This window comes from Taeniopygia guttata, chromosome 11 (assembly GCF_048771995.1).
Source record: "Taeniopygia guttata chromosome 11, bTaeGut7.mat, whole genome shotgun sequence".
In the NCBI taxonomy this organism is placed as follows: Eukaryota; Metazoa; Chordata; class Aves; order Passeriformes; family Estrildidae; genus Taeniopygia; species Taeniopygia guttata.
Window position 1 is genome coordinate 9,954,062 of NC_133036.1, and position 18,799 is coordinate 9,972,860.

The 18,799-nt window shown below is 44.4% G+C and overlaps 1 long non-coding RNA gene across 1 annotated transcript; it reads right to left on the minus strand.

The window, feature by feature from the left end:
• Positions 1-9,880: 9,880 nt before the first annotated feature.
• On the minus strand, positions 9,881-15,794 carry LOC140684874 (uncharacterized). The gene is made up of 2 exons (XR_012057797.1): positions 12,464-15,794; positions 9,881-10,173 (listed from the first exon to the last, which is right to left on the minus strand). It is a non-coding gene; the product is annotated as an uncharacterized lncRNA (long non-coding RNA).
• Positions 15,795-18,799: the final 3,005 nt, after the last annotated feature.

An 18,799-nucleotide genomic window follows, 5' to 3' on the forward strand; every position in this document is an offset into this window, starting at 1 on the left:
GGTGGAGGACTGCTGGAAAATGGGATCACGTTTGGTCCCTGCTCTCTCCAGGAATAAGAAGGAAAAGCTGTATTTTCTGGAGTAAAAGCCGAGCACCATTTTGCATCTGGGTTTGGATGGGATTATGACAAGCCTTAAAATACACAGACGAGCAGAAAACCTCCTTTGCACATCTCACCTTCTCTTCCCTAAGGAATTCCATGGCTCCAGAGCTGTGCCTGCTCTCTTTGAAGGGAGCAGCAAAACTTGCATTGACAGATACAAACCCGAGCCCATTAAGCATCAACTCTCACAGGAAAGCCCATGTGCACGTCTCTGTGCTCTCCCAGCCAAAATTCCTTCAGCACGCACCTGCTTTCTGTTTGTTTTGGTGAAAACATGGAGAAGCTCTGGCTCTGCTGAAAAACAGTTCTGATTTCTCTAAAAAAAAAAAAAAAAAAAAAGAAAATCAAGTAAAGCACCACTTGCTGATTTATCTGTCCTCCTTTGGGTTTTAGTGGGGTGTCCATAAAACCCTCTGGTGGAGCCAGCTCCAGTTATTGCCAGCATTGTGCTCGGCTCCATGAAGGTCCTGCCTGTTTTGTTTGCTCCTCTGAGTCATCTCCCAGACATTTCAGCACAAGGTCCAGAGACTTACAGGGAACACAGAGAAGCCAAAATCACCAGATGGAGAAAAGCACATCTTTAAGGGGATGACATTTGGCATGAGAAGCAGAAGAGAATCAGGGTTTGGTTTGATCTGCCCCAAATTATCTCACCGCTTCTCTGCAGGAAATTGTTGAGGTTGAACCAAAATCAGGATCAAGTTTTAGATCATTTTCTCTTTACACATCCTTTCGGGACCCCACATCTCTCAGTATGCAACCTATTAATTACAAATCCATACACACACTCACATCCCATCTGATTATTTGGGCTTCAGCTGACCCTGCAGAGGGAAGCAGATGAAAGCAATAATCAGTTCATTCAGCTACAAAGAGAAAATAAAAAAAAAAAAAAAAAGAAATCAAAGCTAGATAAACATATCCTGTTCTCATGGAAAACAACAACAAAAAAGGCTGAACTGGCAGGGGAATTAACAGAGCTCTTCCACACCTCTGTCAAAATGGGATGCTGGAATCCATGGATGGCAAAGGACATTGAGTGGGGACCACGATGTCCCTGCTGTCCCCTGGGACGTGAGGGAGTCAGAGCATCCCAGCGTGGTGCTGGCAAGGCTAATTTGGGTAATTTGGGTAATTACTGGGGGTGTTTTCTGCCTGGTGGAAGCTGTCAGCCCTCAGACTCAGGTTGTTGATGCTGGAGCCTTCCACAAAGCTCCCCTGGCTTTTCCTGGCAGCAGAGCGGGAGGAGGGCGAAGGGCAGAGACCCCTTTGCCAACAGGGCAGGGCTGCTTCCAAAGTGCCTCTTGGAAGATGGAGACATCACATCCCGAGCATCCCAGGGCTCACTTCTCAGTCCTGCCCTCACCCAAGATGGGAGGAGAAACAGGAAAAAGGAGGAGGATGGAACCTTCTGAAAAATCCTGACTTACTGATATTTTCAGTAAAACGGAGATGCTTCCCTAAAGACAATTCACAGCCCTTACACCTGACCAAAGAGAGTTTCTGGCTGTTTTAGACAACAAAATCAAGTTGTTCCATTGGTTGGTGTAAAAATTCCATCCTTTTCCATGCTCCACAGAGCTATGAATCAGATATGTGAAGTTTTTTGTCATATTGTGATATTTAAGATGATTATTGTTTTTTGTGATTTCAGCTGATTGTTAAAACAACCAGGGATGTTATAGTGCTTGAGAGGCAGACCACGCTTCTCACTCAGCTGGGAGGGCCACAAAAATGTCATTTCACCTGGAAAAATAAATTATTGTGCCCGATTTAACTGCCTGTCATCCAAAAAAAAACCCAAAAAACCTACAAGGGGACCACCTGAGAGCTGGGAAAATCCAAAGTTTTGCTAAGGAAGAGGAATTCCCAGCAGCTGCAGAGCTGGACCAACACACTTTGGACTTACGTGCAGAAATGACTGCAGAGAGATGTTATTAAGCTGAAAACTGTTCTCACCATGAATTCCAGGGAATGCAGGAGAGCCTGCAGGGGAAGAGCTGAGGACAGCAGATATCCCGTTACGTTTTTAACCACCCAGATTCAATTTTGAACTCAACACAAAACCCACAAAGAGAAGCCAGGAAAAACGAGCCTTTTCAAATCAAGAGAAACGGACAAATTTCAAATAAAATGTCTCCACCTCCAGTAAAATCCCAAATTAAGCAACAGCCTCATGCTCTGGGAAATTATTTCCCCTTCGGTCATCTACACTGGGCTGCTTCGCTTTAATCTTGGATCAGGTTCATAATCTCCAACGTTTGCAGCAAAACCCGCTGGAATTGCACACAGCTGATGGGAGCAGGGCTGGATCACAGCTCCTGTCACAAACTGGTGCTTCCAGTAGCTTTTTTATTCTGCAGCAACTTATCCAAGGATGAGTCTTGACATTGTGCAGAAGCCAATGGTGGTGGGAGATGCTTTCTGTCACAGAGGAGGCTGGCAGTAAAAACGAGAGGTTGTGGGCAGGCAGCAGAGCCAGCAGAGCTCCAAGTGGCTCTGCTTGGATGATGTTTTTATGCCTTGTAAGAATCCTGACACAAATCAGGCCTGGAGCACGCTGGGGGTTGTAGGGATACCTGGCAAGAGTCTTCCCTGACAGAGTTTATGGTGCAAGAGTTCAGCTGAAGAAATAAATGTGGTGAATAAAGCATCTGTGCATGGCTGGAGGTACAAATCTGTGTTTGGGGGTGAGATGGATCCTCACTGTGGGGAAGCATTTCCCTGACTGGGATATTTTCAGCCAAAATTTTGAAGTTTAAACAGGAAAGTGCACTTCACTTTCTTCAGCCATGTCCAGCAGAGGAAAAACCCATTTTTGGCCAGGAAACTCCAATCCTGCAGGAATCCCACATGAGGGAACCAACAGTGCATTCAAATCTGTCTTACAGAAGAGAACCACAACCATTCCCATGGGCCAGAGCATCTCTGGGTATTTCACACTGCAATGATCTCATCAGTGTTTGGGGTACAAGAAGGCAGCAACGTTTTGGGGTAAAAACCCCATCAAATCGATCATTTGTCTTTGAGCCTGCTTGAAGATGAGATGCACAACAACAAGAAAACGTTTTCAGTCTGGACTGTCAAGGATGGAAGGATGTTTGTGGTGAGGGAGAAATCTGCCACCCACTGCTGCTGCTTTGGTGTCCGATTTCTGCGGTCGCACTTTATTCAGTGACTGAAAAACACCAACACAAAAACAAATTCCAAGCTATAAAGTGGGATTTCCAGATAATGCATTATTCCTTAAGGGAAGAAAAAAGAAAAACAAACCCCAAAAAGCATTGGATGGCTCTCTTTCCCTGCTTCATTGACCTTTTCATATTTTCCAGCATTTTTGCGGGATTTTTTTATTATTTGCAGTGATTACTGGGAAGTCCCCAGTCCTCTTATCTGTCCTCACATAGGTCTTCATAGGATCAGCTCCTCATCCAGTAGCATCGCAGGCCTGAAACAAAACAAAACCAAAAGCAAAGATCATTGCCAGTGACACAAAACCTCAAAGTCTCAAGGATTTGTTCAGCCACCAAAAATTTGGATTCCAGCTTACGTAAACCAGCCAAAAGCCTCCTGAATTGGTGAAAGTCAGCTGGAGTTTCTGGAACTCTTGGAAGGAAGAAAGGATGGAGAGATTTGGCCTTTTTTTCTGTAATTTTCCATGGTCCCAGGCTGATGGCAGTGGGGTGGGGTGGGGTGGAGGAGCTGCAGAGCAGCATTTCTGGGAGATGATCAAAGCCCCTGCACAGTGGTGGCAGGAGCTGCAGGAGAGTCAATGCTCTCTTCTCTCTGTTTTCCCAAGCCTTCACCCTTCATTTAGACCAAAAAAGAGGAGGATGTGCCAAGGTTTGCTGCAGTTTGGGGGCTCAGGTGTGATTTGATTTACGTTTCAGAAATATTCCAAAGTCGCCGTGCTGCTCTCCAAACCCAGCACTGCCATACCCCTCCATACCCCATCCAAAACTCACACTGCAGTTTCCTGTCAGCCCTCACACTTAAACACCCCAAAAACCCATGCAAGGAGCATGACTCAAACCCTGATCTCACCTACAGGTGCAGGGAATTACAACAATTACCAGGTCTCCTTCTCTCCACTACAGATTCCCCACACCTCGCTTTGCGTGAGTGCTTTGAAACCACTTTTTGTTCTCTTTTTCTCATGGAAAAAGGAGGCCACTCCATGCTCCATGGCCTCATCCTCAGCGTGCTCAGAGCAGGCCGTGTGCTGGCTCAGAGCAAAATTCCTCAGTGGGAATGAGGAGGACTGAAAGAGAGCACTCACACATGCTGGGAGCAGCCCTGCCTTCCAGAGGGTTGCATGAGGCTCCTGCCCGCTGGATCCGTGTGTTCCTCGGGATGACGTATCGTGTTACTAATTCCCCTAATTGCATGTCTGGGCTAAAAGCAGGCTGAGTTTTCCTAAGAAGTTACATTCTTAATAACATTACTTCAAGCGCTGTGGTAAACCCAAGTCAATTTTTCAGCAATGCACGTAGGTTATAAATCAGGGGAGAGATGCAGATAGTGTTTACCTTAAGCTTGTTTATCTGCCTCTGCCACTCATTTGTTCTGGGGTTTGCCAAGATGCAGCAACACGAGATAGAGTGACTGGAAGGGATTCAAGCTTTCCTTCTCCAGGCTCCTACTGCGTGGAGCATTTCCAGGAGCGCAGTGCCCCGAAATAACCACGCACAAAACTCTTTTCCCAAAGAAATTCCAGCAGGGAAATGGACAGCTAGATGGAGATTTCCCTTCTTTTCAATATCCCAAACATTGTGCCTTGTTGAGGCAGATTTGATCTCGAGTGAGCGCACATTTGAAGAGGAAAAATCCTCTGGGAAATCTTGGACGCAGGACAGCCCCTGCAGATGCACCTCTTTCGGGGGTGTATGGCCCTGTTGTGATGTATTCTGATAACTCAGAGATTATTTTGGGTTCCAGCTTTGTTGTCTCACTCGGAACAGCTCCCTGGAGACCCCCAGGAGATGCTGAGTGCAGGAGGTGGGGAACAGGAGATGTCCCTGAGCCGCCGCCGCTCTGTCCCCTCCCGCGGGGACCAGCAGGACAGCGTGGGGCTGAGTCACCAGAGAGGATGACATGGCCTTGGCAGTGCAGAGCAAGATCTGCCAAGGCACTTGACCGAGAAGCGAAGCAATCTGGAAGGTGGAATTTTTTCAGGGGAGTGGGCGTTGGTTTTCCAAATGGGATTTTTTTTTTTTCAGCCTTGAATATCAATCCTGCAATTCCCAGTATGGTCAGGAAATGACACACATGTGCATTGTTGCCACCTCCAGAAGGAGAGGGGAGGCTGCCTTTGGCCATGGCCCAGCAGCAGTGAACATGCACTTTTGGGAAGAGCATGAGCTCACCATGGAAAGGCCGCTTGCAGAGGGAAGAGAATTGTTTTCCTCCTTTTAACACCAGTGTCTTCCCTAGAGCACCAGGAAAATGTGGAGACACAGAGAAACTCTCCTTTGGAAACATAGAAAGCTGGAGGAAAATCCTGCCCAGCAAGCAGGCAGCAAAAGGGTTGGAATTTTGTGGGAGATTTTAATGAAGAGTTGTCCCTTATTGTCCCCATTTCCCTTTCCCCACCAGCAGCAATTCGGGATGGGTAGCAACACCCAAGGTCAATTCTCTGATGGATTCAGGAAGAATTTCTCCTCAGAAAGGGCTGTTAAGCATTGGAATGGGCTTCCCAGGGAGGTGGTGGAGTCCCTGGAGATGTTCAGGGAGGGCCTGGATGCGGCACTCAGTGAGCTGAGATGGTTTGGGATCGGTCAGAGGCTGGATTTGAACATTCCCCATTCCAGAGGCTTCTCTTCCTTCCTCACATCTCACATCATCCACCCTCTGCTGCACTCCACCAACCTGCATTTGGCACAAATGTATTTATCCAGGATTTTTTTTCTTTTTTTCTTCTCTTACCTTAGCGGGCAGAAGGGAAATTAAGGAAAATACTCAACTTTGGGACCTCTGAAGTGCATTTGAAGGTGTGATGGCCCTGGAGCAGCCACTGCCATGCCAGAGGAATGAGCTTGCAACACAGGGGAGGAAAGATGTGTGCATCACTTCCCAGCAGCAAATGCTTTTCCTCTCCTGGGTCTTGGACACTTCAAGACTGGAAAAAGTGGATTTTTACTATTTTTAGGTGGTGAAATTAAGACACTTTGTATTTTCAGAGTTCATTCATAAACCCGACCCTACAATTTTCCATGTCCCTTCATTTATGCTGTCCTATTTCAATTACCAAGATCCATATCAACAAAACTTCTTCCAGGGCAATTTTTTGTCATCAAGATCATGACAGTCATGATCTTGATGACAAAATTAGCCCAGGGCAAAGGGCTAATTATGACCAAGTCTCAGTGAGTCCTTTTCCACCCCACACACAGCTGGAGCAGCGACAGGGATGTGTTTGCATCTCGCTGTTACTTTGCTGTGAATAATAGATTTCCTGTTTGCCAGGACTGATGAGCTGGAGAAAATAATGACAATTAAAAAAAATATATTGGATAACTGGCCAGAAACACAGTGTAATGTGCTTTTTAAAGCAGATGAGTGGTAAATAAAATTGGAGCCCAGACTGGTTGTTTTTTATGTCAGAGCCAAGTGAGTTCAACTTTGGACAATGTCCAGGGAACCTTTCCTGCTTGGGAGAGGATTGACAGAGAGGGTTTGATGAGATTTTCCCTCACACAGGTAAAGAGGGAGAGGTTGGATGCAGGGAGAACCTCATGCATGGTGCTGCATGTTTGCTGGTGGCAGCCAGATCCAGCAAAACTCCCAGAAATTTTTAGGAGGATTATGTTTTCCCCACATCCAAGAAAAAAAAATAGGATGATCAAGCTCTTGCATTGATCTCTACAGAAAAATCTGAGCCCTGTTCTTCATGAACCAAGCCCAAGCTCTCTGACAACTCAGATGAAAATTGGAGACCTCAGCATCTCCACCTGGCCCCCCCAGATTTAAACTTTCTTCCCCAAAGGAGGATCTCTGGATGCTGTTGGAGCAGTGTCATCCCACTTTTCCAGACCCAGCTGCTTTGCTGTGCTCCAAAACGACCTCTGAGGTGTCTTCCTCCTCTTCCCCGATTGCTCAGTGCACATTTTTGCGGGCTAAATTAATGCATTTTTGGAAGTTGACAGCTCATTTTCAGCCTCAGATGGTCAAAACCAAGGAATTTCTCTTGGCCTTGGGTTGCATCTCGTGGGCAATCCACAAAATTGTTGCTGCGGGGGAGAGTTTTCCTCCATCACAGACCTGGTCCCTCTTTGCTGAGCTCAGTCAGGCAACCTCAAAAAAATCTGCAGGGCACTCATCCCATGTGCCCTTAATGAATGACACGCATCTTTAATGAATTAGGCACCCCTTCCATTCCCAGATTCTCCTCTTCCTCTCTCCAAGCCCTGGGATGATTTTCCAGCAGGGTGAGTTGGCAGAGGTGACACCAGCAAAGGGGTGGCAAAGCAGGAGTGAAAATTTACCTGTCCCACCCCTCTGCCTTCCCCAGACACTGCTGGGAGCATCTGGGTTGTGGCACCTCCCAAAACACGGAGGGAATATTGATGCCAGATGGGCAAATGTGGGAGGCATTTTGTGGGCTGGAGATGCTTCCTGGAAATCTAAAGTGTCTTCCCCATTTCCCTGACTTCTCTTCTAAAATAAGAGATGCTAAACCCTAAGAGAAATCCTCCTGTTCATAATTTTAGTGTTTTCCCCCCTTCCTGCTCTCCTGGCTTCTTCTGTTCTGCTTTTCCCTAAATTAACCTGATTTTTCCAGCTCCAGAGCTGAGCTCCTCCCTCTGCCATTTGGAGGTGTCTTTCCCTTCTTTAGAATATTTTTCTCCCTTCTGAACCAAAATTTGTGATACCTGAAGTCTTCCTAAAAATCCCTGCTCATCCTGAGACCCTCGGCCATCCTATAAACCCAGCAGAGAGTTCCTGTCCTACTCTGCTTTTAATCAGGATTTCACAATATTTAATAAAAGAGATTTTTTTCATGTAAGTGAGAGCACTGGGGTAGCAAATCCAGGAGATAGCTTTGGAGTGGGAGGTCAGATATTTTATCAAACTGAATCTGGTAGACACTGAACAAAACTCAAATGGTTTTAAGGTTCAGAACCCTTTCAAACTCCTTTTTTTTTTCCAAGTCATGGCAGAGAAAAAGAGCCATTTGTTAGAAAAACAGTGTCAGGGAAGGTCCATGTGGCATTTGCCAACGTTACATCATCAAAGCTAAATCTCTGACAGATCTGTAAACAGCAACTTTTCATAGAGATGTCGGCAGAGCCTCGAGCTTGTGCCTTCCAGCACAGTGTTCCTGCATCTGCAGCAAGGAGAAAATGCAAGGAAAAGGATCAAACCTCCTCACACTTTCTCCCGTTCTTTACATGATTGGAACTTACATCATAAGTCCGAGGCTTTCCTTTAAAATCAGAATAAAATACTCCAGCCTAGGGCAGGTTGTGCAGTGAGGGCGTGAGTGCTCCTCAATCCCAGATTTTGGGCAGCAGGGCGGGATTTGCTGGGAAAGGTGATCCCCACTTCCAAAATAATGTCCTGGGAATTATCAGGGAGCATCCAGGAGGTGAGGACTGGAAAGTTGCCTCTTCCCTCAATGCTCTCAGGGCTGCAGGGAGGGGCTGGGGAGATGTGAAAGTGAATTAAAGTTCCCCGTTACCTCTCCCAGTGTTCTCCAAAACTTCTTCCAACCCTTTATGGACACGGACCCAAAGCAGGGCCCTGCCCTGCACGTGCCAGTCCTGCTGGGGAGGGCAGGGCTTGGCTTGTTTTGCTTACAAAGGATCAGGTGCATTTTAATTTGAATAAACAAGAGCTTCAGATGTTACAAAACCCTTCCAGGAAGCTGAGTGTGAAGAGCTTACATGTATTTTCTGTTTTTCTTCCATACCGGTCTGATTTCTCTGTTCATCTTCTGTGCTGTCTCTTTTAAATATGAATTAAAATAAATCCTTCCACTCCAAGCTTTGACTCCAGACCCAGTATCTAAACACATCTCATGGCAACCTGCACTGCAGTTAAAGGGATTTGCTGAAAACACAAATTTCTGTCATCTTTCTGAATTTTTGCTGCTGTTTTCCCTCTCCGCGGGACACGCACTCCACTTGCTCTCAAGAGAAAGCGAGATTTTATTCCATTTTTTTTTTCTTTCAGAGTAATTTTAAGCTCCCACTGATTTGCAGAGGAATTCTAAGGATGTGCTGATGCCTCCCAGGGCTGTGCCCACCATCCCCAGGATGATTTTCCATGGGCTGGGGAGACCATGTGAGACATCCTGCTGGAGCTGCTGCTGAAGTGACAGGCCCTCCACAACAGCAGATTTTCACTTCATCCATATTTATAGCAAAATGGAAACAAAATGTGCTTTAAAGTAAACAATAGAATTTCCAGAGTCAGGCTGATTTTCTGGCTTGGTAAATTCCCAACCAAAGCTTTTCACACTGGGAGCAACCAGGGAAAGGTAAAGCAGGGAGAGTGAAATTCCAGCCTGACCGAAGGCAGTGGGAAAGTGGTCACTGATTATAACACCGCCAAGATTTGCCCAAAAACCTCTATAAAAATCCTATAAATTAGAAACTAATAATAATAATATAAATTTGGGAGCTAAAAAAAAGGGAGCAAAGCTGGTGGCTTCCCTTGGTGGCACAAAAAGCCTGTGGATAAAAAAAACCCAACAGCATCTATTAAACACTGCAAAAACTGAAACTGAGTTGTAGGATGACCTTGATGTCAGGATGAACCACACACTTACAGTGTTTGTAGTTGTGTTTGAATCCTTATTTTATTTGCACAAACTCAAGAAGGGACAGCTTGCCCCGGTGAGCATTTGCAGAAGAACAGATTTACCCAAATCCAAATTAAATCAACAGCAGCCGAGCGTCATCACAGAGAGCTCTTGGGTTTTTCCCCGTCGTCACAGGAGGAAGGTGAGAGAGCAGATGTGACCACAAAGTGTGTCATCAGGGTTGTTTGCTCAGTGTGGATTTCGGCTGCAGGAATTCAGTGAGGCATCCCGAGGAAAGAGGGTCCAAACCGTGGGATGGGCTGGCTGGAGAGGAGGAGAACCAAGAGTCCTGTGAGGAGCAGCTGAGGGAGAAAGGAGCCTCAGGGGGGAAATTCTGGGTCTGCACAGCTCCTGCCAGGAGGGGACAGCCGGGGGGTCGGGCTCTGCTCCTGGAACAGGGACAGGAGCAGAGGGAACGGCCTCAGGGCAGGCTCAGGGTGGGCAGCAGCAGGAATTTCCCCATGGAAAGGGGGCTCAGGGATTGGAAGTGCCCAGGGAGGGTTGGAGTGCCCATCCCTGGAGGTGCCCAAGGAGGTGGCACTCAGTGCTACGGGCTGGTAATGAGGTGAGCATCAGGCACTGGTTGGACTTGATGGTCTTGGAAGCGTCTCCAACCTCAGTGATCCTGGGATTCTAAGAACTAAGGGCAGAACAGAGAAGTTGGCTTGTTGGCCTATGGAAATGTCCCCTCTGGCCACCAACAGGAACCCAGCAGGCTGATTGGGATAATAAAATAAGCATTTTCCCAGGATGAAAGAGAATCTGCTTTTCCCAGGTTTGGATAATAATGTGGATAAGGCTTTGGGCTCTCCTTGAAGTCCCATGATAGGCTCTCACCAGGCTTCCCAAACATTTATCGTTTGATCACACAGGTGGGTCCCACCTCACATTTTAGAGAAGGAGAAAATGCTGCGGGCAGCTCAAGGCTCTGGGCAATGATCTAAGCAAGACCGAGTTCCCTCAGAACTGTATTTAAGTCAAAGGAAGCATCAGCAATTACCAAAATCACTTCAGAGCTCACTTGATGTGACAGTGCTGGTGACTCAGGCCACAGAAAGTCCCTGTGCTGAGCACATGGTGAGGTGTGACACCTGATACATTGTTTTGGAAGACATCTGAAAAACGTAAAGATCCTCACTGGGAAAGACCCAAAACACCCCTTTGGTTTCAAACCTTGTGTGACCACAATGAGCTCCTTCCTCATTCTGCTCAGGAGGTGGAAATCTTCCTTGGAAACCCCTGTCTATAGAAATGCCAAGGAAGCCGAGAGAAAAACAATAGCAAAAATAAAAATAAAAATAAAAATAAAAATAAAATAGTGATTATGCAAACGTGCAGGGGGGTGGCCACCTGTAACAGCTGCAGAAGGTGCTGAGGGTGACGTCCTGACCCAGGGCTGAGATCTAGAGGAATCATCTCCCCTTGCCATCACGACGCCCCCTTCTTACTCATCCCTCTGACGCCTCAACGCATCCCGAATTTTCCAGCGTGGCTTTACTGAACTGGACACAGGGAAAGCCAGCACATCCATGACCCCAAACATCATCTCCACGTGCTGCCCCGCTGGAGGGCTTGGGGAGCGTGACTCAGGCCCTGAGCCTGCCAGCTTGTGAGGATGAGCAGATGCACCATATCTGGAGGTCACACATGAGACATCAGCTCGGCCGGCGGCCACAGCCTTGGTTCCACATCCTGGGAACAGCTGCTCCAGAGCCATCCCGGCACTTCCCAGCCCAAAGGAAACCCATCTTCATCCCCAGCACCTCCCAAGCTCTGCAGGTCTCCCTCCCCAGCAGCATCTCTGCTCCATGAATTATCCTGGGCTCCCTCTTTGCCTTCGACTTTGGCCAACCAAGCTCCAGGGCATGCTAAATTCAGCCCCGCATTTATTATCCTAAAAAATGTGGGAAATAGGAAGGGTTGTAATTTCCCAAATTACTTTTCTTCTCGCTAACAGAAGCTGGCAGCAAATATATTTCAAATGTAAATATTTAAATACTTACTTGCAAGCACAATTACCTTTTTTTTTTTTTTTTTTTGCCCATGACTTGTTTCATTCAGAAGCTAAAAATACTTCCTCAGGAAGCAAACGTCTAAGCTGGGTTTTGGGGAGAAATTTTAAATCCCTGGTTTAATAATTTTACCAAGAGTTAATTATTCCAAGAGTTAATAATTCTAGCTGTGTTTTCCCTGCTTTTTGGAAATCAGAAAACACGTGGATACGAAATAAAACATGTTGCAAAAATGTTGCAGTGTCCAAAAAGGACAATACTTGTTTATAACACCCAGATTAACGTCGTGAGGTTCATTTAGCCTTCAGCTTTTCCTTGGCTCCTTCTGAGCATGGAATCAATCCCCTGAATGCCTGAGAAATGAGCAGGCTTCAACATTTTTATTTATTTGGATGAGCACAAAGTGAGGGGAAAGAAGTTCCTGCCTGCTCTCGAGGCGGAGAAATCGCTGTCGCTCCTTTCCCCCGCGCCGGCCGTAAAACGTACAGAAATGTAAAGCAATAAAAATTTTATAAGGGGTTGTTTTTATAATGTTTACCAACCTCCTGCCTCTCTGACGCTTTCCAGAAGATAGGATTTTAATAGGGTTTCTTTCAGTCCATAAGGGACAATCCCAATTTTAGGGGGTTTTCAGCACAGCGGTTTTTCAGCTCCCCAAATTTCTTCTTCTGTCCCTTTGCCTTCACTGTGAGTTTCTGGTCATGGAAGTTTAAAGTATAACATAGATGAGAAATAACATGTAGCTGAAAAATACAAGGGTGATGTGAAAAATAATGTAGATTTAAAAATATTGCATAGATGTGAAATATGATGTAGATATAAATTATAACATAGATAGAAAATATTATTTAGGTGTAAAACGTAGATGTGAAATATAATGTAAATAGAAAATAAAATTTAGATAGAAAATACAATGTAGGTGTCAAACATAATGTAGAAAAAAATACAATGTGGATGTAAGATACAATTTAGATGTAAAAATAACATACATGTAAAATGTCATGCAGAGGTAAAATACAACATAGGTGTTAAATACTGTGTAGGTGTAAAAGATCTTTACATTTCATCAACAATTAGGAAACTTTAATTGGGAAAATAAATGCTTGGAAAACATTTCTAAGAAAGCAAATAAATAATTAAAGTTTTTAATTTTGCTGCTGATTTGAAAAAATCACAATGCCGCTCGAGCTTGGCTTTCAAAATTTCTTTAAGCAGCGATTTTTTTTTTTTTAAACCCCATTATTGTGAATGACCTCCTGGATTTCTCCAAAGGTACCAAATCCATCTTTTGCTGTCTCTGCAGGGGCAGAGGATCTCTCCTTTTCATACAAAGCTGTTTATTAGCCCGAGGTTGATCCCTGATTTATCCATGTGGATTTCCAAAGCTCCGTGGGCTGGGTGCGCAGCGAGCCCTGTGCCTGTCGTATGTTCCCACTGACGTGTTTACAAGAGTTTTGATTTACACCTTCCAGGTGTTTCTCTTGGAAAATATCCCTGCCTTTGGTTTACACATTTTTCCAATATGTTTGTGGTCTTCAGCAAACTCCCCCATTTGTTACAGGGGATGTGCCAGGGATAAGGGGGTGCAATTTTTATCTGGAACTCGCTGGCAAAATATGGATTTTAAAAAGAACCAGGTAATTTATTGACAGAATTAATAAAATTCCCCAAATCCATATTTTAGAATAAATGAAGGGTTTTTTGCTCAGAGACTGGGTGTCAGTCTGGTGCTTGTGGTGCACTTTTCTTGATGCAAAGCAGCCAATATTTAACCTAAAACTGGGGTTAAACATTTTTTATAGTTTTGTTTTTCAACTTTTTTTTTGAAGAACCCAAATTATCATCACAAAAAATGAATGCTCTTTATACCACCAGAAAATATTTTATATTTTTATACTTTACATTTTAATGTTTTATATTTATAACATCCAACTGTATTTTCAGTGCAAAACTTTTCAAAGAACCAAGGCTGGGCATATTCTGAGGTTGCCAAAATGCTGAAAATAAAACCAATTTCTTTCAATTTATTTTTAATTCTCTGTAAGTTTGGCATCAATTTTTAACGCTGGATTAGCGCTGCTTTTTCATTCCGGGTCAGAAGCCAGGTTATGTTTCTGAAAGGCTTACAAAGAAAAACTGTCATTTATTAGGGGGTACAAAGTAACTCACAACATTGTTGTTTTAATTCAGAAGGAAAAATATTTTCTGGGGCTCAATTTGCATTTGCAGGAATAGCAAAACTTTCTCCTTTAGCCCTCGTATCTACACAGCTTTTCCACATCCTAGTAAAATGTTCTAAAATTATAAATACATAGTCCAGCAATACTGTCAAAACAATAGATTTTAATAAAATATGAGAATGATCCTCCAACTTTTTTTCCAGATAAATCTGCACTGGAGTCCACAGGATTTATCTGCAAGAGAAGATAATTAACTGAAAGTATTTCGCTGGTAAATGTATTATTTTTTTAATGAAGCATTTCACTAATTTGATTTTATCCTCATGAGCGCTGAACATCGTGAGCTGGGTTTGGGCTCTTTAAAAGACACAAAAATCTGGTGCATATTCGAGGTGAGAAATGGGAATAACTGCCACATCAGAAATTGGAATAACATCCACCTGAGAAATGGGAATAACTGTTGGGAAAAACCACATCGTGCCAAACTCCTGCAGAAATCCTGGGCAAGGCAGAATCCTCCTTTCCCAGAGCCTCAGGAATCACCTGCAATGCCCAGAGAGGAATTCCTAGGGAATATTAGTGGAATATTATCAGGCTTTCCTAAGGACTTAAATGAAAGAAAGAAAAACAGCGATTATTTGAGTTCCGAGTGTGTGGTGCTGACAGCGGGAAGGGAATCTAGAAAGGCTGATTGTTTTATCTAAGGAAAACTGGGAATGCAGATTTATTCCGAGGCGCTGGGAAGTGAAAAGTTCCATTTTTTGTGCTCACCCAACCCCAAACTCCTTGTGCAACCCTTCCCTCAAACGCCCTCCTTGGAGAGCTCATCCCAACCAGCCGCCCTGGGGTGAGCACTGCGCTGCTCTTCCCAAGGCAGTTTTCCTTGGAATTAAGAAGAAAATCCCAGCAGTGAGGGATTGCGCGTCGTAAAAATAAGAATATGAAGCAATCCCTCATCTCCAAAGCCAGAAAAGATTGGACGGTTGTCAATGCATGGTAAATTGGGAGGCAGATTAGCAGCCTTACTTTTGAACCTCCAAACATCTGAAACCTGTTTCCTGTTTAAAAAAAAAAAAAAAAGGAGAAAAACCATCAAATCTAGGTGGATGACCTCAGGCTGGATTCTTTTTTTTTTATTAACAAACGCAAATTGTACATCATCGAGGCAAAAAAAAAAAAAAAAAATTAAAAAAGGGGGGGAAAAAAGAAGTTAAAAAAAGAGGGCCGCTCTTGGTGGTCTTGATCCCTTCTGTATATGGGAGAAAGGGGATGAAAAAAGCAGAAAAAATAAACTTTACCTTCTCACTTTCAGGGTGGGCAATGCCATTCCAGCGGCGGGGTCCTCGGCTCTGGGAAGTGTTAGTGCTGTCACCGCAGCCCCACTCACAGCGCTGCGCTTCCCCGCTCGCTCCCGGGGAAAAAATTCCCCAAATTCCTCCTCCTTTCTCCCTATCTTCGCCCGGGATCCGAGCGCTGCAGGTTCACGGCGCTACTGTCAAATTGCAGGGGACAGGGCTAATCTAAAGCAGCAGCGACTCAGCATCGAGGAAAAACATTGACAAATTTGCTGTTTCCAATCCTTTCTACTCTTTCCAGTCTGTTGTGTTTTGGTTTCTATTTTTTTTTTTTTTTTTTTTTTTTTTGTCCCAAAGCTATAAATACACAGCAGCAGCTGTAACTTGTTGCTGAAATGTGCTTTATAGATCTGTTCTGGCACAATGGTTGTTTTACTGGGTTCAAATTTGATATTGGGAGTTCTGATTTTTATGTCTTTAATGGTCCTGCTGGCTTTGTGCTGCTTGTTGCTGTGCCCTGGTGAGGCTGGAAGCTCTAAAAGCTCATAAAAAAAGGTAACACATGCTCAAAGATCCATTTAGTTATTAAACTGTGAAAAAAAGAGAGCAGTTATCTTTTAAAAGCAGTGCATATTTCATGTTTATTCACTGATTTAATGTAAGGTCTTTAGCAGATCACAGAATCATTAAGTTTGCCTTTTTTCCCCTGACTTTAGGGCACTGATTTCCCACTGGATATCTGTCACAAAGTTTGAGGGTTTTGCACAGAAGAAAATTCTCTTTGACCTTAAAAAGAAGGAACACAATTTGGATATGATCTAGTAATCAGCATAGAAAAAAAATCAAGGAAATTTTTTGGCCACTCAATCCTATGCCCAACCAATAATTTTGGGAAATTGCAGGTCTGAGAGGCGTGCAGGTGTTAGTTCATCATTTAATATATCATTAAAATCTATAAACTAGGTGAGCCAACTCTTACCCACCCACTGATGTCCTCGAGCTGCGAATCAAACACAAAATTTATAGCAACCCATTTATAATTCCACATTATTATAAATAATTTGCCCTTCGTTGCAAATAAATCACCCTTCTTCACCCCAAAAGCTGTTCCTAGGACACAGCCTGGAGAGGGACATTCCAGAGTTCCCTGACACCCATTCCTGACAATCCCAGCAGTTATTTTTCTAATGAGCGATGACTCCAACATTAAGAAAATCAATTAATCTTCTGTGGGCTCTTTCAAATGAATCCTCATATTATCTGGCTATGCCCTCAGCTGGGATAGTTTAGAAAATACCAGCTCCTATCTTATCTTGTCACTTCTTACGCTGATGGGGGGGAAAAATAATGGCTGCGAGAGCCACAGGGGAGGATAATTAGTAAAATCAAGTGACTTGCTGTTTGTTTGCATGGCAAAATGAACTTTTACCCCTCCACCGCCACTCCTCCCCCCAGTTTTCACCATCTTATCATCCAGCATTTGACATGACAGGTTAATGAGGAAACCCCCAAATTGGGCTTCTGCAGCTAATTGTGCCCGCGGTGGCTCTGGGCTGGGAGGGCTCCACGATCCTCAGGAAATCCGAGCTCTTGGGGGGATGAAAAAGCTGAAAACTTATAGAAACACTCACATACAGACACTAAATTTCTGAATTTATTATTGCTTTGAATTCTGGGGGAATAAACCTGCAGATTTTACAAGATCCTGACCTGAAGAGCAGTTTTGATTTCTTCTCTTTTCATGCATTTCATAATTATTTTTTATGACTGAAGCACTTCCCCAGTCTCCTCCAGAGTGCACTTCTTCATAAAATGCAATTTTTAGATGAGAATGCAAAAATTTGGACAACTGAATACAAACTCTTGCCGTGAGTGTGAAAGAGAAGCATGTGGTGTGCTCTCCCTGGTAATTATGCAGTGGTGGCATGAGAGGCGTCCCTGTGCTTAACATCACCCTCTGCTACCTCCCAGCTTCTCCCAGAGCTTGGGATCTCTGCTAATAATTGACATTTCCATAGAGGGTGTTTTCTGGGCATTCCTTTTTTTTCATGATTAGTAGGGAAGATGCAAAATTTGGGGCTGTTTTTTTGCTGCTGATTTTTGTTGGGTTTTGTATTTTTTGCTGGTTGGATTCCAATTGAAAAGTCATTGATGAGTGAGATATGGCCCAACCCTTCTGCTCTCAGCAGGGAATCCCTCCCTCACTGACACAATATTTTCTTCTGATTTATTCCTTGTCTTCTCCCTCTCTGCTCCCCGTGCCAGCATCTCTGCATGCCAAGAGCACCAGAAAATGTGTTCTTCCCACTGAAATTTTATGCCAGCAGGAAAACTAGCTCCTGTCCCACACAGGGAAACACTGGAGTCCTCAATGACTCATGAATATGGAGGTGATTGAGGAAAAATCACTTTCTCCAGATGCTTTTTCTCAGAGGAAAAGCTGATACCATTAAATTGCCATTTTTTGGTAATATCCTGTTCAGAAGAGCTGCTGCTTAGATTTTTCTCCAGAAATCTTCACCTTTGCACTGTGTGAGGTTATTCCACGCTGTCCACCCCAATCCCATGGCCAGTGCGCAGGGCCAAACTCTCAGCACAAACCTCTCAGCCCATTTCTGCATCAAATTTCATTCCCAGTCCCTGGATTTATTGACATTATAATGGGCAGCCCACACAAACTGCAGCCACGGGGCCAATTAACGGCAGACAACACCAGACATTTGAGAAGTTGCTAAACTCGGTCTTGAAAACGATCTCGGCTTTCTCCCTGTAAAAGGATCTCGCTCTGTCATCGTGCATTAAACTGGAAAGCTTCACGTTGGGGAGCAGCACAAACTCATATCCTGATAAGGCCTCACATCATATTTCAACAGATCCTATCTCCTGTGGCTTCAGTTCTTATCTGCCATGGGAATCTGAGGGGGGTTTGCTGAGGGAAAACTTGCTGTGGATGCTGTAAGAAATTTATTGGTGTGCTTTATTTATGTTTTCTGCCAATAATTGATGTCAGGCTTCCAAGCCAGTGCTGCTGAGTAGACACTTCCCAAGGAGGGAATGGAACGGGACCTCAGAGCTCACCTCAACCACCAGCTCTGAGATAACACGGATTTAAAGCGATGTTGGAGTCCTGTTCCCAAACAAGATCCAAGTGTTGGACTCGGCGATCTCGGAGGTCATTTCCAACCATAACAATTCCATAATTCCATGGCTGTGCTCATCAACCTGGCCATCAATCAATCATTAGCATGAAGTCTACCCCAGCAAGCCCTTGATATGATTTTCCATAAACACAATAGTAAAATTACCTCAGCCATGCTTTTCCTCCCAAATTCCAACACGGGGACTCAAATTGACCGAAACATTTGGAAAAAGTTGTGTTGATTTCTCTGAATTGTTCTCCCCA